Source organism: Delphinus delphis, chromosome 16 (assembly GCF_949987515.2).
Source record: "Delphinus delphis chromosome 16, mDelDel1.2, whole genome shotgun sequence".
In the NCBI taxonomy this organism is placed as follows: domain Eukaryota; kingdom Metazoa; phylum Chordata; class Mammalia; order Artiodactyla; family Delphinidae; genus Delphinus; species Delphinus delphis.
The window spans coordinates 38418782-38443221 of record NC_082698.1 but is presented as its reverse complement, the minus strand read 5'-3'; the positions used below and the strand labels follow the sequence as shown (position 1 = coordinate 38443221).

At 40.0% G+C, this 24440-nt stretch overlaps 1 protein-coding gene across 10 annotated transcripts in view; it reads right to left on the bottom strand.

Moving 5' to 3' along the window:
- Positions 1-24440, bottom strand: part of SGMS1 (sphingomyelin synthase 1) — a 292041-nt gene that overhangs the window by 156925 nt on the left and 110676 nt on the right. The window contains exon 1 of one of the 10 annotated variants that reach the window (XM_060034555.1): positions 20092-20110. The exons of the other annotated variants lie outside the window; for them this stretch is intronic. The gene's annotated coding sequence lies outside the window, so the exon portion shown is untranslated. Of the gene's footprint in view, positions 1-20091; positions 20111-24440 lie in introns of those variants that run through there. 10 annotated transcript variants of the gene reach the window in all.

The window sequence follows — 24440 nt, the reverse complement described above, 5'->3', positions numbered from 1 at the left end:
TAGCATGGGGAACTCTGCTTGGTGCTGTGTGGTGACCTAAATGGAAAGGAAATCCAAAATGGATTTGGATCCAAAGCTGATTCACTTTGCTGTACAGCAGAAATGAGCACAACATTATGAAGCAACTATACCCCAATTAAAAAAAAAATACAGTTAGATCCATGTAACAAAGACAAGTGGGACACATAACCTACCAAGTTAAGCAACCCCATTTATTCAGAAAAAAATAATAATCTTGGTTGCAATCTGTTGCTCTTATTCTGTTGCTTTTGTCCTTAAATGTTCTGAGCTAAATAGCTACACATGTAAATTAGCAAAGCAAGGCTCATATATGCAGGCAATTTTTTAAAAAAATTCTTGGAACCTTTAAACTCCTCAAAATAGGGGGCTTAAATTAAGGTTCTCTACTCATCACTTGATATGACTGCTTTGAAGGAAAAAGTACAGACATTAGCAGAAAACAGGGCCAAATGATTCTACTTTACAGAAACAGTGAGTAGAAGTAATTGTATCATTCATTTTTCTAAACGCTATTTAAAAAAACCCATCAAATGAAAATCAATAGGAGTTTCTTGATATAAGTAAATTTGATGCATGAAAATATATTTCCACTAATGATTTATGCAGCTGAAATCACTTGCAAGTCACAAGTCTCTAAGACTTAAAATAAGTCATTGTAATTTATAAAATGTGATTGAAATATACTTTTCAAGACTTGGACAACTATTCAGGAAACCATTTAAAGTTTCATGCACATGTAAAACTACTACTGTTGAAACCACATCCTTAGGTTTGGAGAACTCCAAGTTTCATGCCACTCCCAGATCTGTGCAGGGACCTCCTTAATGCGTAACGTCCTTTTCTCCTCCTCTTCAAGGACTACTCTTTCCTTTCAGAGCCTCATCCACCCGGCTCCCCACTCCACTGAAGTCAGTCAGATTCCACTTTTTAAAAACCCTTCTTTGGGGACTTCCCTGGCAGTCTAGTGGTTAGGTCTGCAGGGGGGCACGGGTTTGATCCTTGGCTGGGGAACTAAGATCCCACATACCGTGGGGGCCAATAAATAAATAAGTAAATAAATAAAAACAAAAACCCTTCTTTGGCAGCAATTACCTTTGCTCCAGAATTTCTCAGAACCTTCAATATGCTAATGAGCACTGAGAATCTCCAAGAAAGGTCTGCAGTAACATACTCCTCTCGCTTCTCAGAACTCCAAGGACTAGATCTCGGAAATTAACATCCTAGGGAAAATGATGCACTTGGCTTGGTTCTTGAATTTCCTCCACTGGGTTTATTTCTCAGCCAAGAGTTAAGTGTCCATCCAGGCCAGCCACATGCAAAGACAAAGGGGGCCTCACCTCCTAAGTGTCATCTGAGGACGTGAAGAACTGCCCGAGATTCATTCATCCACTCACTCGCTGCCCTGATGTTTTAAGTTTGCATCATTAAAGTAGTAACAACCATGGGCTACAAAGCATCGCCTGCCTTAGGAGACCTGGTTAAAACAAAAATCTTTAAATGGCTCATTTATCAAACAATAAAGTGGAGACTTAACTGCCCAGATGAGAGAAAAGTGACTTTCTAGGCTCATTTTTTGTTTTCTCTTTTAGTAAGTGAAGATCTTCCTGAAATATATTACATTTTTTTCTTACTTTCCCCGTTTACAAAAGTAACAGATGTTCCCTGAATGATATTAGAAAATAAAGATACTCACAGACAAGAAAAATTACCAGTAAACTTAGCCGTCAGTCAGAATCACTTACCATTTTGAAATATTTCTTTCCAGCCCTTCTTTAGAACACCAGAAGGACGAGGATTTCTGTTTGCTCCACTGGTATATATACAGTTTAAATAAATATTTTTTTCCTCCCTGTATAAATTTTGTGTATTTTTGGCATAATTTCGTGTATTTTGTATACTTTTTATACATACTTTTGTGTACTTCCTGTTTTATAAATTCATTCATTTTACAAATTTAGGACTATACACATTGTTTTATAATCATTTTTCATGTCACAACATGTGGACATGTTTCCAGGCTATTAAACTATTAAATATTCTTCTGCATTTGCCCTCTGCCCCCTCCTCTATTTTGAGATGGTTGACTCACTGTTTTGTGGAGAATTATGATTCCCCCCCACCCCAACTTTTAATAATATTTTTTTATAAGAGTCACCCAGATTCACTGTAAAATGTTGGAAAATGCCGTTGGGTTTTACCAACTTGAGGATATATATACATACTACTTTGTAACTTGTTTTCACTCACATTATATCCTAAACATTTTCCTGCCTCCTCAAATATACTTCCGAGGCTATTTACTGATTTTTGAAAGAGAAACAAGAAGAGTACTCAGAACCCAATTTCACATGATTGTCATGAGTCAAAGGTCATCATTAAGAACATCAATTATTGTAATACACTATATGTACATAAGTCAGGATATCAGGAGATGCCCTAAGTCTGTTCTGTTTTATTGGTTGGTTTGTTTGTTTGTTTGTTTTTTAAGAGCTCTCCAATATCAAGCTTTTTAATCAGTGGTCTCTCTTCCATGAAAGTAAGAGAGACATAAAATAGCTCTCAATCAGTTCAAGTGTCTGCCAAGTGAGTTATTGATTCAAACAGATTTTTCCCAAGCCATGTTCCTACTCTAATAATAATAATAGTGAGGAAGAAGAGGCAGATGAGGATGAGAAGAATTATTTTCCTGTTACTATAACTTGGGTGATTTCAAAACAACTTCTACTGTTTCTGAATCACTAATGAAAGGTGTATGTCAACAGTTTCAATGAACTTTTCCACAGTCAGTAAGAAATGCACATCCCTCAACACCTCCAAATTTGTGTAAGAGCATTTATTTAGAGGAAGTTCACTCCAGCATCTGCAAATTCTCTCCCAGTATTCATCAGAAGACATTTCTGCATTGGTCATAGTTTCCTCAAGTGCTGTGACTTAACTGATTAACCAACATTTGAGGCCCAAGAACTCCGGGACATTAGAGATGCTTTTTTAAAAGATATAATCATCTGATGACCCTCCTGCATAATGAATCAACTTCTTCATTAAATCCGTTCCCAAAAACACATTTTATATTCCAGAGGCATACTCGTAAATGAATGAGACTGATACCATCAGGCAAAGATGCTACCAGAACTAACCTCTAACCCTGATCCTGTACAATGGACAATACAGTTGTATAGTGTCCTAAGTGGATGTAGTCAAGTAATCTTTTGTCTTTTATTGAAGATACAGAAAGAGTCTGGAAACAATCAGCACCACAAACAACTGGCAAAATCTATGCCCAATTCATCCACAGAAATGAAAACTGTATCTGCCACACAACAGGCACTGAACAAATTTTCTGAACAAGTGAATGTTCTCAAACAATAACATTTTTCATTCACCAAAAATTCTTTCCTCCGAGATATGGAAATATATGTATATGTATAGCTGATTCACTTTGTTATAAAGCAGAAACTCACACACCGTTGTAAAGCAATTATACTCCAATAAAAAAGTTTAAAAAAAAATTCTTTCCTCCATGAGAACCATCAGGGTTAGTACATATGAGATTATTCAACCTGCCTCCTATTCTACTTAAATCTGGGGGGAGCCTGCACAAACACCTGCTAAGGTAACAGTGACAAGTCTCACCAGAAGTGTCCAGTTTTCTCAGCATTATAAAACTACTTAAGAGAGAGACCAGGAGCAAGATACCTTTTCCAAAATAGCCACAAACTTGTCCTGCAGTTCCATGGTAGGCCTTTTCAACTCAATTACATCAACCCTCCAAATGTTGCCCTTTGAAAGGTCAAAATCACTCATTAGAAAACAAACACAGCTCAATCAAATACATTTGCCTGAAGCAAACTGAGAATTCGAAGAAATGCCAACAGGCTCCGCACAAATAGGGGTTGAGTCCAGTGAGCTGCCAATTTTTTTTGACTTTGAGAAAGTCTTTTCTGCCACCTCTGTGCTTCAGGGTGGGTAGAAAGTGTGTGTGTGTGTGTGTGTGTGTGTGTGTGTGTGTGTGTGTGTAAACTCTAAGACAGGGATCTGGGTGAGACGCTCTCCCTCATCTGTGATTTTGTATTGAAATGATTTGCATTTACAATTATTCCAATTATTCTAACTATTCCAAATTATGAGCAAGAGTTGAGTTTGATTACTGTTGATTAAAAAATTGCCATGGGAGGCAATGCAGTATAAGGATGAGAGACAAGTTTGAAATTAAGAAATGTCAATATGACTCCTAACATTAGAAACATGTGGGGACATTTCTGGCTGGCACAGTCACTGAGGTCCCTAGTGGAATTTAGTGAGTGGGTTGTAGGGAAGCTAAAAGTCCTGAAATATGTGGGACAGGCCCACACATGAGGTCTTTTCTTAAATAACAACTGTGAGCAATAGGGAAGAATCTGGATTTCAGACCACATGGTTTCTCAGTAGCTGTGACCTTTAATGACCTGTGGTTAAGTCATTTAATTCTGATCCTCAAGTTCCCTGAAGGTAAAATGGGAATATTATTATCAGCCTCAAAGGGGTTTTTTGGAGAGTAATACATAAAACATCATGGTGTGGGCCTGGAGCGAACTGCCCACATACAAATCCTGGCTCTACTAACTGTGGGCCCTTGTGCTTCAGCTTAACCTCCTCACTTTCCTTACCCATAAAACTCAGGCGAAAGAAGTGCAGGGTTTTGATGAGTTGTGGCTCAGTGCATTTAGCTGTTGTTATTATTAGTGCAGGGCTAATTATTAACAGGTGCTCAGTGGGTACTCCGACTCCATGGCCACACAAGACCACATTACAGAACCTAGATACACACTTTCAAAAGCTTATTAACTACATCCATCTCAGATCACCACTGACAAGAACAATCAGTAAAAAGAAATAGGGGGCTTCCCTGGTGGCGCAGTGGTTGAGAGTCCGCCTGCCGATGTAGGCGACGTGGGTTTGTGCCCCGGTCTGGGAGGATCCCACATGCCGCGGAGCGGCTGGGCCCGTGAGCCATGGCTGCTGAGCCTGCGCGTCCAGAGCCTGTGCTCCACAGCGGGAGAGGCCACAGCAGTGAGAGGCCCGCGTACCGCAAAAAAAAAAAAAAAGAAGTAGGGCCTGTTCCTTAGTGATATTAACTGACATTTTAGCAAATTGACTTGCAAAACAAATCTATATTCTAGTGTGTGTGTGGTTTTTTTCTAAAGACATACTAATAACATTGACTAATGAGGCACGGCAGACCCAAAGGCATCCAGGTTCCACACGCCTGGTTAAATACTGAAAAATCTAAACATAAACATAAAATCTAAACAAAAACAAAAACCCAGTATCAGTTTCTTGAAACCCCTCTCACCCTGCTAATAAGATTTAACTTTGGAAAGATGGTGAAAAATAACAAACATCATTTGCAGAAATGCACTGACATTAATCAGAAGTTTAAACTCCCAGCCCACCCGATAGGTTAACATGTGTGAAGCTGGCAGAAAAATGCCTCATGAACTGGTGACACAAGTGCAGATGAGCTACAGAGCAGCGGCACAGTCCTTCGGATACAGTAAACTGCAGGTCCCTCGGAAGCTTAAGACGGTCCATTAACAGACACTCATACATTCCCCATATTCCAGCATCACGAGGTTTCTCATCAGGGAAGTGAATGGCCTCCACACTCACCATGCTTAGCTTGATGTTCTTAAAATTTAATGGGGGGCTGGGGGCTCAGAATCGAGACTGTATTCCATCTGTCAAGGGAGGGGCTTAATTAACGATTAAATTGTACCTGCCTGAAATAACATTTGGTTGAAATACCTTACTTTTAGAAGTAAATGTTTACATAGATGTGATGTATTTAAACAGCATCTTTTCACAACTGCTGGCAGGATAAAAACCACGTTAATCAAACGAAATTCTCAAAAATGACTGGTCTTTCACACAATAGATATTCAAATTCTAGCTTTACTAAGCCCAAGAGTAAGCCTCCTAAGATTTCAAATCTAAATATACTTTGACAGAGAAGTTTATTTTATAGATATATCCACACGTGTGAAACAATGAAGGATACAGAAGGATATGCCTCTCAGTATTGTTTATGAAAGCATTAAGGTCTAAATGGGGGCTGGTTAAATAAATTCTAGTCATTCCATTCATCGGAATTTTATAGCTATTAAAACAAACAGGATAGATTTATTTATATGTGCTGGTATGAAATCATCTCTAAGAAGTATTACACAGTGAAAAGAGCACAGCATGGAACAGTGTGCATATTGTATACAGAATATGTTTATATTTGCATAGCCCATATATGAAGAATACACAAGAAAACTGAAACTATCTCTGGGGAAGGCATGGGAGGACTAGAATGAAAGGAGGATTTCCTACATCCTTTTATGTTGTTTAGGGAATTTTTTAAAACCGTGGGCATGTATTTCATTTTTGTTTTTGTTTTTTTGGCTGTGCCACTCGGCTTGTGAGATCTGAGTTCCCAGACCAGGGATCGAACCCCAGCCTCGTGAGTGAAAGCACCGAGTCTTAACCACTGGACTGCCAGGGAATTCCCTGTATTTCATTTTTTAATTGAAAAAAGAAACTACATATTTAACCCTTTTTTTAAAGTAAAAGAGCAGATGCTCCCTACCTGTCAATTTTCCTTTAATCCTGAATCCAACACATTAAACAATAAGCATGACCAAGGCAGGCAGATTTTTAAAAACAAAGTGGAGAATTACAGTTCCTTGCTTCTCTACAAAACTGCTAACCACCTTTCCTTAATTTTAGTAGATGAGGCACACGTTTTCCACAGACCCCTGCAGGAAACAGGCCTACAAAACACTTGAAAAGGCTGTGTTTGTATTCTGGTATAAATAATTCTCTAATGGCTCTGAATTTCCTGCTGCCTCCCTTGTCAAACAGGTTGTAGTGCCAAGCACAGTATGTTCCATAAAGTAAACATCACAAAAAGCACTCTGCCGCTTGTGGGCTGCTCTTCATCCCCCAACCAAACGCCTAGGGAACCGACAGAACCTGCTCACGTCAACGAAGATCCACGTACAGCTCACTCAGACTCAGAACCACACTGTACACTCTGCCACCCCCCCACACACACACTACGCCCATCACCCCACCACTGCCACATTCAGAGAAGCAACCGGGCGTCTCGGAGCGCACAGCTCCAGCAAACGCCCCCAACCAGCCCATTCCTCCACAAAGCTCAGGCCAGCCCTGAGCTGATACTGGACAACAGCTATCACATGTATCCCGAGAAGAAACAGATGTAGCCAGGGATGCCCCGTGGCTCCTGAACCCCAGTTTAAAGGCAATCCACCGCCTCTGCACCTTCCTACACTACATTCCTGATGATCACATGGCTGTCGAAGAATGCAAACAGCTCCTCCCTACCAGCTCCCAGGCCTGCCCACCATCCTGGGTGCATTCAATACAAGCTGTGTGATCTTAACAAAAACTGATCAGCCTCTCTGTTCCTGGATTTCCTCATCTGCGAAATGGTACCGGTAATGTCACCGACCTACAGCTCATAGAGTGAGGATAAGACAAGCAGAGCTTCTGGCACACAGGTGGCCCTCCATGTGGCTACTATCATTACCATCATTATCATCATCTTTGGGTACAATCCTGCACAAGCCTCCTTTTTGGTCTCCCTAATTGCACTCTAGCTTCTATCCAGTAGTAAAAGAGGCCTTAAAATCAGGGAGGGGTCTAATAATCCTGGTTACCTCCACACTCTTCTCCCCACTGAAAAGTGAGAACAGCCCCCCAGTGTTGCTGGAATGAAGCCGGGTGCAAAACTCTCAAGGTAGCCCTTTAACCAGGGGCACTCTGGCTCCACCCACACTTCTCTCCCCACAAACAGGGTAAAGGCCTCTGCCAGATGCCCCCAATACTTGGTTGAACTTTTCCCACTTATAAATAGGAAGATGCCAAATACGGACCATTCTGCACTAGACGGTGAGCTCCATTCACCACTACACTACTTGCGCGGTGACAACTCAAATAGCTGTCAACCAACAATAAAAGCCAGAACCCCTCTTTTCGAGCATTACAATCCATACAACCAAAATAGTGTTAAAGCTGGAAGACAGGACAATCCAGCTTCATTGTTATATCACGTTAAACTTTTCCATATGGAGCTGAATGGAACCAGTGAGATTCTGTAAGATAAACCCAAAGGTAACTAGATAGTCAAATTCCACATCCTTCAGTTGATGCGCTCAGACCAGATGACTCATCCATCTACCATCTAACACTAGGCTTAACTGAAAAGCGTGACTCTCGGTTACACGGTTACAGGTTTCAATTTCGGAAGCATCTCGCTTACCTATTTGAATGCGAGCCCTTGGCTTTTCCTCTCAGGCTGAGAAAGCTGTTGCTAAAGCGCTCAGAGTGAAAGTCTGCTGATATCACCCTCCAAGGAATTCAATTTCTAAGAAAAGTCCACTCATTGTGCATTGGACAAGATGAAGAGAATGAAGACTCCAAGCAAGTTAGGGGTTAGGGAAATAAAACTCAAGGTCTCCATGACTTTCCACCACCCTCGCTTTTCCAGCGAATGCTGTTTGAGTGGGCTGGAATAACTTAACCTGAGAAATATGTGACTGAGATCAAAATCCCTTTTATCCTTCACAGGGAAGAGTTCACAGGCAGTCACTTCAATCCTTCCCCCCTGTTTAAGCTATTATTTTAAGTTGTGATACAATACGCATAAAATTTACCGTCGTAACCACGTCTAAGCATAGTTCAATGGCATTAAGAACGTTCACATTGTTGTGCAACCATCCCCACCATCCATCCCCACACTTTTTCATCAACCCAGACTGAAACTCTGTACCCATCACACAATAACTCTCCACTCCTTCCTCCCTCCAGTGCCTAGGAACCACCTTTCTAGTTGGTCTCTATAATTTTGACTACTCTAGGCATCTCATGTAAATGGAATCACACAGTGTTCGTCCTCTTTCGACTAGCTTATTTCACTTAGCGTAAAGTCCATTCATGTTGTTGCAGGTGTCAGGATTTCCTTCCTTTTTAAGGCTGAATAATATTCCACTGTCAGTATATCCCACATTTTGTCTATCCATTCACCCATCAATAGACATCTGGGTTGCTTCCACCTCTCAGCTACTGTGAATAATGCTACTATGAACATGGGTGTGCAAATATCTCTTCAAGACTCTGCTTTCAATACTTTGGGGTATATATCCAGAGCTGAGATTTCTAGATTATATGGTAGTTCTATTTTATATTTTTTAAAGGAACTACAATACTGTTTTCCAAAGCAGCTGCACCATTTTACATTCCTAGCAATGCACAAGGGTTCCAATTTCTCCACATCCTTGTCAACACTTATTAATTTCTGGGTGGGTTTTTTTTTTTTTTTTTAGTAGCCGTCCTAATAGCAATCCTTTATTTAACTTTAAAACTGGTTAATTGAATTAAATTTTTGTCCCACCTATGCAGTTGGCTAAGAACGTTAGCAAATCTGATTCTCCTGAGTGTGTTGAATAGTCATCCACTGAGGAGGTAACTGTAAGAAAGCAGCTAAGATAAAAAGACTTTGGACACAAAACCACCTTGTATTAAAATCTGAAATTGCCACTGCTGAGGAACGGAAAGTACCTTCTCTAAACCTCAGTTTCCTCATTTGTGAAATGAAGTTGTGAATACTCATTTCTTAAAGTCGTGGGAGAACTGAATCGCAAAATTGTATAAAGTACTTAGCATGTGCCTAGCACCTAATAAACACTAAAAGAATGACAGATGATGCTAAGGAGAAGGAAAGTTTTGTTATACTAGAATACTACTAATACTAGTAGTAATACTAATACTTAGCAATACTAAGAGGTAAGTCACAAAAAGATCTTTTATTTTGCTTTTTACATATGCATACCCTTTCCTCATTTATTCAGATGTTGTTCTATACAATTTATACATATACTCCTCAAATCTCAAAGGTGTCACTGTAACCAAGATAGCATTTTCTTATACATAAATATATAAACATAAATATTCTTCTCCAGAGTAGGCAGGATATCAGAAACTAAGCAGTAGTAGCATTAGTCCAAAATTGCACCTTTTTTCAAAATTCAAAAATCAGTAACAACTTGCCATGTAGGTTAAATTATACTTCATCTAGTTATAGAAAAAAAGCAGAAGTACACTGTGAGACAAGGTTGTTTTTCTCTGTTCTCTCAATTAATTAAAGAGTTAATGCCAAATGGCTATCTTTTGAAGTATGGCTTAGACTAAATTCAAATACTATATTAAAAAAAAACAAACTTTATCTGTTGAAGCATCTCTAGGTATTTTTTACTTTATCTGGCTTCTTGTTTAAATTCACATAAACTGAGAGACAAGACTTAGAAATCATACAACCCAAATTCCCACCAAATAACCACTATTAGTTAGTTATGTTTCTACCGACTTACCGATAAATTACATTAAAATACAAAACCCTTGGGAACCTGACGCAGTTGGAAAAGATGTATGCATACTTCAAACTTAAGCAAACCAAATAAATGGAAATGGATTTTAAAATAACAGTTAAAAGTGTGCAAATTTGTCATCAAAACACTTGAAGACCACTCAGGGCACGTAAGCACTTTACATTTAACACTTTTAATATCTATAAAGGATTCTGATTTGGGTTCCATTAATATTATAATGCATTTTAAATTACTCCTTAAAATTTGAACACATTATTTATATACTCCATTGAGAAATATACAGGTAAAATAACACTAGATGGTCTACTGTTATTCTAGATGGTCTTCATCTCTCTATCTTGGCTAATGTAAGCTCATACTAACCTCTTTGTGCCACCCACCCAAAGCAGTGGTTAAAAACATTGGGATGCCCTGATAACAGCATTTATTTCTGTTTGTTCAGATTTAACCAGCAAATTCTGTGTCAACCGTTGTTACTTTACACCGCTTTAAAATTACTTTCTAATTTCAATAATTAATGCAAATGGGTATGTAATTTTCTTTGGTGGTTTAAGATTTAATGAGGCAGCAAGGAGACTGCACGATGCCCTAGGCGGGAAGAGTGCTGCTAGAAGCAGGGAGTGGTCAACTGTGGTGGACGCTGTTGACAGTCAGGATCTTGGTGCTCCAGCCAGGCGTCAGGCCTGTGCCACTGAGGTGGGAGAGCCAAGTTCAGGACACTGGTCCACAAGAGACCTCCCAGCTCCATGTAATATCAAATGGTGAAAATTTCCCAGAAATCTCCATCTCAACGCCAAGACCCAGCTCCACTCAACGACCAGCAAGCTACAGTGCTGGACACCCTATGCCAAACAACTGGCAAGACAGGCACACAACCCCATCCATTAGCACAGAAGCTGCCTAAAATCATAATAAGGCCACAGATACCCCAAAACACAACACCAAACAAGAACCTGCCCACCAGAAATACAAGATCCAGCTTCATTCACCAGAACACAGGCACTAGTCCCCTCCACCAGGAAGCCTACACAACCTACTGAACCAACATTAGCCACGGAGGACAGACACCAAAAACAACGGGAACTACGAACCTGCAGCATGCGAAAAGGAGACCCCAAACACAGTAAGTTAAGCATAATGAGAAGACAGAGAAACACAAAGCAGATGAAGGAGCAAGAAAAAAACCCACCGGACCTAACAAATGAAGATGAAACAGGCAGTCTGCCTGAAAAAGAATTCAGAATAATGATAGTAAAGATGATCCAAAATCATGGAAATAGAATGGAGAAAATACAAGAAAGGTTTAACAAGGACCTAGAAGAACTAAAGAGCAAACAGTGATGAACAACACAAAAATGACATTAAAAATTCTCTAGAAGGGATCAATGCAGAAGAACAGATAAGTGACCTGGAAGGTAAAATACTGGATATAATTAATGCAGAGCAGAATAAAGAAAAAAGAATGAAAAGAATTGAGGACAGTCTCAGAGACCTCTGGGACAACATTAAACGCACCAACATTTGAATTATAGGGGTCCCAGAAGAAGAAGACAAAAAGAAAGGGACTGAGAAAATATTTGAAGAGATTATAGTTGAAAACTTCCCTAATATGGGAAAGGAAATAGTTAATCAAGTCTAGGAAGCACAGAGAGCCCCATACAGGATAAATCCAAGGAGAAACATGCCAAGACACATATTAATCAAACTATCAAAAAAGAAATACAAAGAACAAATATTTAAAATCAGCAAGGGAAAAACAACAAATAACACATAAGGGAATCCCCAAAAGGTTAAGAGCTGATCTTTCAGCACAAACTCTGCAAGCCAGAAGGGACTGGCAGGACATATTTAAAGTCATGAATGAGAAAAACCTACAACCAAGATTACTCTACCCAGCAAGGATCTCATTCAGATTTGACAGAGAAATTAAAACTTTTACAGACAAGCAAAAGCTAACAGAATTCAGCACCACCAAACCAGCTTTACACAAGTGCTAAAGGAACTTCTCTAGGCAGGAAACACAAGAGAAGGAAAAGACTTACAATAATAAATGCAAAACAATTAAGAAAATGGTAATAGGAACATACATATCGATAATTACCTTAAATTTAAATGGATTAAAGGCTCCAACCAAAAGACATAGACTGGCTGAAAGGATACAAAAGCAATACCCGTATATATGCTGTCTACAAGAGACCTACTGCAGACCTAGGGACACATACAGACTGAAATTGAGGGGATGGAAAAAGATATTCCATGCAAATGGAAATCAAAAGAAAGCTGGAGTAGCAATTCTCATATCAGACAAAATAGACCTTAAAACAGAAACTATTACAAGACACAAAGAAGGACACTACATAATGATCAAGGGATCAATCCAAGAATAAGATATAACAATTGTAACTATTTATGCACCCAACATAAGAGCACCTCAATACATAAGGCAAATACTAACAGCCATAAAAGGGGAAATCAACAGTAACACAATCATAGCAGGGGACTTTAACACCCCACTTTCACCAATGGACAGATCATCCAAAATGAAAATAAATAAGGAAACACAAGCTTTAAATGATACATTAAACAAGATGGACTTAATTGATATTTACAGGACATTCCATCCAAAAACAACAGAATACACATTCTTCTCAAGTGCTCATGGAACATTCTCCAGGACAGATCATATCTTGGGTCACAAATCAAGCCTTGGTAAATTTAAGAAAATTGAAATCGCATCAAGTATCTTTTCCGACCACAACACTATGAGACTAGATATCAATTAACAGGAAAAAATCTGTAAGAAATACAAACACATGGAGGCTAAACAACACACTACTTAATAAACAAGAGATCACTGAAGAAATCAAAGAGGAAATCAAAAAATACCTAGAAACAAATGACAATGAAGACACGATGACCCAAAACCTATGGGATGCAGCAAAAGCAGTTCTAAGAGGGAAGTTTATAGCAATACAATCCTACCTTAAGAAACAAGAAACATCTAAAATAAACAACCTAACCTTATACCTAAAGCAATTAGAGAAAGAAGAACAAAAAAACCCCAAAGTTAGCAGAAGGAAAGAAATCATAAAGATCAGATCAGAAATCAATGAAAAACAAATGAAGGAAATGATAGCAAAGATCAATAAAACTAAAAGCTGGTTCTTTGAGAAGATAAACAAAATTGATAAACCATTAGCCAGACTCATCAAGAAAAAAAGGGAGAAGACTCAAATCAATAGAATTAGAAATGAAAAAGGAGAAGTAACAACTGACACTGCAGAAATACAAAGGATCATGAGAGATTACTATAAGCAACTATATGCCAATAAAATGGACAACCTGGACAAAATGGACAAATTCTTAGAAGAGCACAGCCTTCCCAGACTGAACCAGGAAGAAATGGAAAATATGAACAGACCAATCACAAGCACTGAAATTGAAACTGTGATTAAAAATCTTCCAAACAAACAAAAGCCCAGGACCAGATGGCTTCACAGGTGAATTCTATCAAACATTTAGAGAAGAGCTAACACCTATCCTTCTCAAACTCTTCCAAAATATGGCAGAGGGAGGAACACTCCCAAACTCATTCTACGAGGCCACCATCACCCTTATACCAAAACCAGACAAAGATGACATAAAGAAAGAAAACTACAGGCCAAATTCACTGATGAACATAGATGCAAAAATCCTCAACAAAATAACTAGAAAACAGAATCCAACAGCACATTAAAAGGATCGTACATTATGATCAAGGGGGGTTTATCCCAGGAATGCAAGGATTCTTCAATATATGCAAATCAATCAACATGATACACAATATTAACAAATTGAAGGAGAAAAACCATATGATCATCTCAATAGATGAAGAGAAAGCTTTTGACAAAATTCAACACCCATTTATGATAAAAACCCTCCAGAAAGTAGGCATAGAGGGAACTTTCCCCAACATAATAAAGGCCATATATGACAAGCCAACATTGTCCTCAATGGTGAAAAACTGAAAGCATTTCCACTAAGATCAGGAACAAGACAAGGTTGCTCACTCTCACCACTATTATTCAACATAGTTTTGGAAGTTTTAGCCACAGCAACAAGAGAAGAAAAAGAAATAAAAGGCATCCAAATTGGAAAAGAAGAAGTACAGCTGTCACTGTTTGCAGATGACATGATACTATACATAGAGAATCCTAAAGGTGCTACCAGAAAACTAGTAGAGCTAATCAATGAATCTGGTAAAGTAGCAGGATACAAAATTAGTGCACAGAAATCTCTGGCATTCCTATACACTAATGATGAAAAATCTGAAAGTGAAATTAAGAAAACACTCCCATTTACCAATGTAACAAAAAGAATAAAATATCTAGGAATAAACCTACCTAAGGAGACAAAAGACCTGTATGCAGAAAACTATAAGACACTGATGAAAGAAATTAAAGATGATACCAACAGATGGAGAGATATACCATGTTCTTGGATTGGAAGAATCAACATTGTGAAAATGACTCTACTACCCAAAGCAATCTACAGATTCAATGCAATCCCTATCAAAATACCACTGGTGGTCTTCCCTGGTGGCACAGTGGTTGAGAGTCCACCTGCCGATGCAGGGGACACGGGTTCGTGCCCCGGTCTGGGAAGATCCGACATGCCGCGGAGTGGCTGCGCCCATGAGCCATGGCCCCTGAGCCTGCAAGTCCGGAGCCTGTGCTCCACAACGGGAGAGGCCACAACAGTGAGAGGCCCACATAGTGCAAAAAATATATATATACCACTGGCATTTTTCACAGAACTAGATCAAAAAATTTCACAATTTGTATGGAAACACAGAAGTCCTCGAATAGCCAAAGAATTCTTGAGAAAGAAAAACAGAGCTGGAGGAATCAGGCTCCCTGACTTCAGACTATACCACAAAGCTACAGTAATCAAGACATTATGGTACTGGCACAGAAACAGAAATACAGATCATTGGAACAGGATAGAAAGCCTAGAGATAAACCCACACACATATGATCACCTTATCTTTGATAAAGGAGGCAAGAATATACAGTGGAGAAAAGACAGCCTCTTCAATAAATGGTGCTGGGAAAACTGGACAGCTACATGTAAAAGAATGAAATTAGAACACTACCTAAAACCATACACAAAAATAAACTCAAAATGGATTAAAGACCTAAATGTAAGGCCAGACACCATCAAACTCTTACAGGAAAACATAGGCAGAATTCTCTATGACATAAATCACAGCAAGATCCTTTTTGACCCACCTCCTAGAGAAATGGAAATAAAAACAAAAATAAACAAATGGGACCTAATGAAACTTAAGAGCAGCCGCATAGCACAGGAAGATCAGCTCGGTGCTTTGTGACCACCTAGAGGGTGGGAAAGGCAGGGTAGGAGGGCGGGAGACGCAAGAGGGAAGAGATACGGGAATATATGTATATGTATAACTGATTCACTTTGTTATAAAGCAGAAACTAACACACCATTGTAAAGCAATTATACTCCAATAAAGATGAAAAAATAAAAAAAAATTAAAAAACTTAAAAAAAAAGCTTTTGCCAAGCAAAGGAAACCATAAACAAGACGAAAAGACAACCCTCAGAATGGGAGAAAATATTTGCAAATGAAGCAAGTGACAAAGGATTAATCTCCAAAACATATAAGCAACTCATGCAGCTCAATATCAAAAAAACAAACAACCCAATCCAAAAATGGGCAGAAGACCTAAACAGACATTTCTCCAAAGAAGATATACAGATTGCCAACAAACACATGAAAGAATGCTCAACATCATTAATCATTAGAGAAATGCAAATCAAAACTACAATGAGATATCATCTCACACTGGTCAGAATGGCCATCATCAAAAAATCTACAAACAATAAATGCTGGAGAGGGTGTGGAGAAAAGGGAACCCTCTTGCACTGTTGGTGGGAATGTAAATTGATACAGCCACTATGGAGAATAGTATGGAGGTTCCTTAAAAAGCTAAAAATAGAACTACCATACGACCCAGCAATCCCACTACCGGGCATATACCCTGAGAAAACTATAATTCAAAAAGAGTCATGTACCAAAATGTTCATTGCAGCTCTATTTACAATAGCCAGGACATGGAAGCAACCTACATGTCCATCAACAGATGAATGGATAAAGAAGATATGGAACATATATACAATGGAATATTACTCAGCCATAAAAAGGAACGAAACTGAGTTATTTGTAGTGAGGTGGATGGACCTAGAGACTGTTATACAGAGTGAAGTACGTCAGAAAGAGAAAAACAAATACCGTATGCTACCACATATATATGGAATCTAAAAAAAAGAAGAAAAAGAAGAAAAAATGGTCAGAAGAACCTAGGGACAAGACGGGAATAAAGATGCAGACATCGGGCTTTCCTGGTGGCGCAGTGGTTGAGAGTCCGCCTGCCGATGCAGGGGACATGGGTTCGTGCCCTGGTCCGGGAAGATCCCACATGCCGCGGAGCGGCTAGGCCCGTGAGCCATGGCCGCTGAGCCTGCGCGTCCGGAGCCCGTGCTCCGCAACGGGAGTGGCCACAACAGTGAGAGGCCCGCATACCGCAAAAAAATAAAAAAATAAATAAAATAAATAAAAATTTAAAAAAAGATGCATACCTACTAGAGAACAGACTTGAGGATACAGGGAGGGGGAAGGGTAAGCTGGGACAAAGTGAGAGAGGGGCATCGACATATACACACTACCAAACGTACAATAGATAGCTAGTGGGAAGCAGCCACATAGCACAGGGAGATCAGCTCGGTGCTTTGTGACCACCTAGAGGGGTGGGACAGGGAGGGTGGGAGGGAGGGAGATGCAAGAGGGAAGAGATATGGGGACATATGTATATATACAACTGATTCACTTTGTTATAAAGCAGAAACTAATACACCATTGTAAAGCAATTATACTCCAATAAAGATGTTAGAAAAATATAAAGATTTAATGAGGGGTCTTAGCTGATTTTTCAAAGAACTCTTTAATCCTAGAAAGGTTCAGGGTCAATGAGTATCTATCGTCACTGGGTCTCAGTGATCCCTGGAACCAGGCAGAAGGAATTGGGCTTAAAAGCTACTGCCCTATAAAATAAATCCCTGCAATTAGCTTCACCACTCTAAATGACAGGAAGATCATACATTCTCCCCAAACTGTATGTTTTGAATACTTAGCTCTTCTCTCTATCTCCACCTCCCTCTGAGTATTCACCAAGAAGAAACTGACAAGAAGAAGAACGTCAGTGCTAACAAATAGGTTACCCTGTCAGTTACTGTCTTTATTTCTTCCTCTTTCATTGGTTTTTGAATCCCAGCCCAAAAGGCAGCCACAGTTGACCGGTAGGTGTTCCTGTCTCCTCTGCCTAAAATTCTCAGCACTGGGACTAAGTCTGCTGCTCAGATTCAAAGTTATGTAACAGCCAGAGAGTCTCTGAGCCTCAGAACTCCAACCTCTGAGAAGAAACATGGCCCCTCGGCTTCAGTAGCAGAGCCAGGTCTCCGGAATCCCACTCTAGGGTTCTTGCCCCTACAGATCTTTCTTCTGCTTCCGTGGGTCCTGAGGCATGGCTCAAGCCACCCAGAGATATAGCTTCTGAATCATGACAATTTATCCAGAGTTCAATTACACTGAAGCACCCTAGCTCACAATCTGTTTTCCCCGCCCCCTTTGCATATTTCACTTTCATCAAGTATCCTAATGTCTGTCCTTCATGGAAGTTTTCTTTTGCCCAGGACCCAGCATAGGATCACAAACTGCATTTAACTTGGGTCTCCTTTAAACTGAAACAGTTCTTCAGCTTCTTTGTCTTTCATGACATTGATTTTTCGAGGAATACATGCCAACTATTTTAGAGAATATCCTTCAATTTAGGTTTCTCTGGTGTTTATTCACAATTAGATTCGGATTCGGCCTTCTTGGCTGGGATATGACATCCAGAGGCATGTGACACTCACCAGCCCTCATTGGTGATGTTCATTTTGACCCCTTGTTTACGGTGTTGTCCAGTTTCCCCACTGATTTGTTACTATTTTTTCCTTTTGTAATCAATTATAAAATCTGTGAGGAGAACAATGACACACTTTGATTTCAGAAACTGACTCATGCATTTGATTGGTTAATAAATTATTTGCTGAGCACCTGTTACTTGCCAGGCATGGTGGTGGCACTGGAGATACTGCAGTGGGAAAAGTTATATCCCTTCCCTCGGGAAGTTTACATTCTAGTTAGAAAAGGCAGACGAAGGGCAAGTAAATAAAGCATACACTGTGTACTGTGGTGACAAGTGCTTCCAAGGAAATAAACCAGAGACAGGGAGGGAGGGCTGGGGGAGGAGCAATTGGAGCTGCTACTGCTGTCGTAGCCTTCAGCCCACAATCCAAAAGGGTATAGAGACCTTCTAAAGCAGAAATTGTGTTTTGTCCCTTCCTGCTTAAAATCCAAAGAGTAACATGCTCTCTGGACATCCAGGATCCTCATGGAGTAGCCCCCAGCCTCGCCACATTCATCTCTTGTCATCCACTCGTGATTTATGTGCTGGCGATAACACCTATGCTTCCTCTAATGTGCCCTGATGTGCCTCCCATTCCGGTGCCTCTCACCTCACGTGGAGGAACTCCTCTCCCTGTCCATTCACAGCACATCCCTGGGACCTTCCCTTCAATAATGAGGACTAGAGACGAGGAGGGAAACCTGTCCACAAACTACCATTCTGACCAAAATGAAATGATCTGAGAATTCAACTATTTACAATTATCTGTTTTAGACATCATTTTATACACAATTTTGTATTATACACAAAGGTACTTTGTTACATTTTTAACTTACTCTAGGCAGAGTACTTAATGAAACATGTTTGATTTTTCCCTCTTCTCTGGGTTAATTAAAGAAATTAATTGGCAGAGGTAATTCCATATGATTCACACACAGACTAAGAAAAATTAGCTAAGACAGCTTGTAAATAAACATCATGAACATGTGCACACCCACAAGCAAGTAAGGCAGAGTTCCACCTACATAAACGGACTGAGTCATGCTTCAATCCAATTCAACAGGTCGTCTCTAAGTCCTTATAAGGTGTTCTGTCATCTATTCCGTGCTGCAGGAGTTTCAAAAAAAAAAGGGTAGAATAGGAACCTCGGGTTCCTATGTTCCTAGGTTAGACAATGTGGAAAGACGTTAAACTACATGGTATCTTTAAAACCCTAGCGAAAAAAACCTTGGAACTATTTTTTAGATAATTATACATAGTTACATAAACAATTGCAATTTTAAGTATGGGTATTTAACAAAGTTAAAATTGCACCTCTTCCATCACTGTCCATTTTTGTTGTATGTATGTATACATATATTTGCTGGAGGAAAGGAGGAATTGGTTGGTTGGATGGCTTTTAGTTTGTTTAACCAGAGGTCTTGCTTTGTGGACCAAGATGGTGTCTTTACTACGTGCTGTATTTGCACTTTAGAAATGCCTGGCGTGGGCCTTGCCTCTTCCCTGTCAACAGGACCGGAGTGCCCAGCTGCCTGGCTGTCCTTCCACAAACTCCCTCCTCCCCAAGAGGCAGCTCACCTGACAAGGTATCAATCTGTGGCTATGACTGATCAGAACACCACTTACCTGGGTAATCATCTCTACTCCTTATAAAAAGAAGACTCTTAAATTTCCACCTCCAGCCTCTCCCCACACAAAGATGATTTTCAGATGACAAAAGAAAAAAAAAGCCAGAACAGCAAGAGAAGTTGGGAAAGAAAGATGCAGGCCCAGACTCATCCCATAGCTGAGCTCCTGAGGGAGTCGAGGGGAGTCCCCACTGAGGGCCTGCTTCCTCCTGCTTCCTGCTATCTGCCCACGTGACAGAAGAAGGCGGCAAACTCACCTGCACACAGACCCGCCTCCTGCCTTTAATACCGGGAAGGTTCAGTCCTTTAGGTCCGCCCACAGGATGACAAATATCTGCCCGCATTTCACAACAGTTTCTGAATGAGTTGTTCTTAAATTCACTAAAATTTCAGGATTCTGTTACTTAATACCGCGCAAAGTTTTGTCATGTGAGAATACTGGGGCAGAAAAGAAAGGAAGAAATGCCTTCCATTTCAATATCCAGGTCCTCGGCTTTAAATGTATTTAGGTAGATGCCTTCCAGACCTCACAGGCTTTTGCTAAGAAAGTAAAAATGTGCAAATTTACAAACGTACATCAACTTTTCCACTTTAACAAGCGCTCCAAAAAGTAGATTGATTTGTCGCAGGTCAGAAAATGAACTTATCACCCAAGTAAGATTTGCACCATAAATCAATTTCTCCCATGATAATATAAAGAGAAAGATACCATTAAGCCCAACCTGAAATAAACTATCAGTATGAAACCATATGAAAAATGGCTGTTGGAGAAAATTCTTTAAATCTTCATAGACTTATATGAAAAAACAGCTACCCCTAGCCCCACCTGGCATGGAGAGGTACCGCCTTAGAGACAATGAGAATCCTGTATTCCTCAAAGAGGTGTGAACTCCACTTGTGATGTCTGCAGAAAGCTCAGCTTTCAGAATAAAAAGTTTTAGATGTTCATCTTCCTTTGTCACTGATAGGGAAATGATTAGTTACTGCCTGGGCCAGAGAAGGGAAATGAACTTGCAGGCTTGTGTGAAAACAACAAAATGCTGTTTTTCCATAACAGCTGATTAAGAACAGGCTGTCCTAAGTGCAGTGGAGTGAAACGTTCCTTCCTGGTTCCCAGCTCTCAGAGGAGGAAAGAGCAGCTCTGCAGGCTTGGCCTTCAATGAACAAAGCTTGGGGTTCGCCCCCCTGCAGAGACACTGCGTCCACGGTCACTGCCACTCTGACAGCCTGGAGTAACTGACGCCTTAGAGACTCAGGAGGACAGAAGGCCATCAAGATACTTGACGGTGTCCCTGAGTATATTTCACAGAGCAGATTACTAAAATCAGATAGGTTTTGTAAAGAGAGAGAAAGCCAAGAAAGCTGAGTAACTTACACCAACACTCTTGTGCTGTAGCTATAAATCCTCTCATGTTCCTGGGAACCCAGAAGCATGTTATGTCTGCTTTGATTAGAGAGAAGATTCTGAATAAGGTGGCCTATATAAACGGTGACATATTACCTGTCTAAAACCTGGGATATAATCTGACAAGTATAAACACACGTCTAGAATCTACCAAGCAGAATATCTGGAAGCAAGGACAGTCTCACAAAATCCAGGATGTGTCATCACCCTACCTACTTTGCAAGATTCCCAGGCCCCTCCTCTGGAGACTTAAGTCAGTAAATCTGGGTGCTGCCTGAGAATCTATATTTTTAACAAGCACTTCGAGGCGATTCTTATGTTCAGGCAAGTTTGGGGAACACTGGAGTGAGCCAATTATACCCTCTAACACAGTCCTCTTTAAGATACGTCTACATTTAAATCCCATTTAGTAATACCATCAATTATGTTAAGCTTATAAATGGTAACAATAATGAATATGTCTTCCCCTAACCCCTCAAATAATAAAACAATTTTGGTAATACCCATTTTAAAGAAAGAGGTGAAGTAACTTGTACAAAGTCACAAGCTAGTAAGTGATTGGGGGGGAGGGGAGGGGGTGGGATTCAAACAGAGGTGTGACTTCAACAGCTGTACCCGTAACCTTTTATTTACATATACAGCCTTCTCTTTCACAAGTATAGATCCTGTTTACAAGTGATAGCAATTGATTTAGAACCCAAAGTAAAAAAGATTTCAGGAAACCATTTATGAACTACTAGTACTTTCAAATTACTGGCTGTGTAGAGACCCAGGGATCCAGCAATATCTCTAACAAAAGGTTTTTATCCTGTGCTGCCCTCAGATTTCTACTTTAAGGAAGTTTGGATCCTAATCTCCATACCTTTCCCTAGCAATTAAAAAGATGCAATCAAAAAGTCAATGACCGCTCCCAGAAAAATAATTAGCTCAAACGAATTACAATGTGCTATAATTGAGCCCCAAATCTGAACAATATATCAGATGGAGGGCTACATGTTTATACTGATCTGTAAAGAATTTTAAAAGATGTGATATTCAAATATTTTCATAACTGCCCTCTTCTATCATTTCTAACACGGAAATTAAAAAGCAAAAAAAAAGAGAAGAAAATCAAACTTTTCTACTCATCCTGCCTAAACAAACAAAAAAAAGACTTGATATGTCAAATGAACAGTGTCACTACGCCTCTTTCTAGCCTCAGGTTAATTAAAAGTCACTCAAGTTTGAAAAGGATATTAAAACCAGAATGAAAATCAAACTCATGATTCATTCAACGAGTATTTATTGAGGGCTTTCTATACGCCAGGCATTGTTCTAGGTGCTATAGACACAGCAGAGAATAAAACAAACAAAAATTCCTGCCTTTAAGGAGCGCACACCCTCCTAAGAGGATATACACTCTAAAGAAATAAGAAAATAAACAATTTGTCAGACGGTGAAAGGTGCAGTGGGGAGGACCACTGCGTGGTCCGCAAAGGTTTCCCTAACAAGGGGCCATCTGAGCAGAGGCCTGAGGGAGATGGGGGGCAAGCAACACAACATCTAGGGGGGAACACATCCCCAAAGAAGAAGGAGTGTGTCCAGCAGATCTCCATCCCCGCCCAAACCACAATCCCCCCAAATTTTCTATCTGCTCAGATGGTACCACAGTTCTCCCAGTTGCTCAGGACTGGAACTGAGCTGGGCTCCTTCCCCTCCCTCACATCTCCCATCCTGTCAACCTGGTGGTCCTGTGCACTGTGCCTCCTAAATGTTAATCTCCATTCCACACTTGAGAAACAGGCCATCACAATAAACCTGGATGGCTGCAGAAGCCTCCAAACTGGTCTCCCCATTATTTTTTATGCTCCTAGCCCCCAAATCTAAGCTCCACTAAGAAACCAGAGTGATCTCTTAAAAACACATATGAAATTGCATCAAGGCCCTTTTCTAGCTCAATCCTTCCCACTGCTCTTTGGAATAAAATCTGGATCCTGTTAACATATACACACTACTATATATTAAAAAAACAGATAATCAATAGGGACCTACTATATAGCACAAGGAACTCTACTTAATATTCTGTAACGACCTATATGGAAAGGGAATGTGAGGGAGAATGGATATGTATATATGTATAACTGAGTTACTTTGCTACGCACCTGAAACTAACACAACATTGTAAATCAACTATACTCCAATATAAAATAAATACTAAATTAAAAAAAAAAATCTGGATCCTGGATGTCCAGCCCCTGCCAACCTCTCTGAATGATCCATACCCCTCTGTTCCCAGAGCTTGCTGGCCTCTGAGCTACCTTGGCCTTCCTGCAGTCGCTCTAAGGAGCCTAGCTCCCTTCTGCCTTTGCCCATGTGTTCCTTCTGTCTGGAGAGACGCACTCATCTCCCCTGGCACACTCCCCTCTCATCCTTGAGATCTCAAGCTAGAAGCCACTGCCCCAGGGTGATGTTCTGATCTCCCTATCACATGCGATCCTGCACTGCACAATAATTATACACAGTATTTCTCCTAGCACCATCACAACTATAATTAAATCATTATTTCTATAATTTAATGGCTGCCCTGCTCCAATAAACCAATCTCTATGGCGACAAGGACTACATCAGTTGAATTCATTTTTGTATCTCCAAATGTCTTAAAAATAGCAGAGTTCAATACATACTTGGGAAGAGGTTAAGCCTTCCTCCTTACACATCCCTGTATTCTCTCTCAAGGAAAACAAAGAGTTGCATTTTTCCTCTGCATCGTCTACGCCTCATAAATTTGTCTTCTAATAACAAAAATTAGGAACCATGAAAAAGCCATGTTGAAATAACAAAGTTCCAAACTGAGAAGCCCCAAGTTGAGCCATCTGGACCACTTTTTTTTTTTTTTGGCATCGCCACTCGGCGTGCAGGATCTTAGTTCCCCGACCACGGATCGAACCCTCACCCGCCGCAGT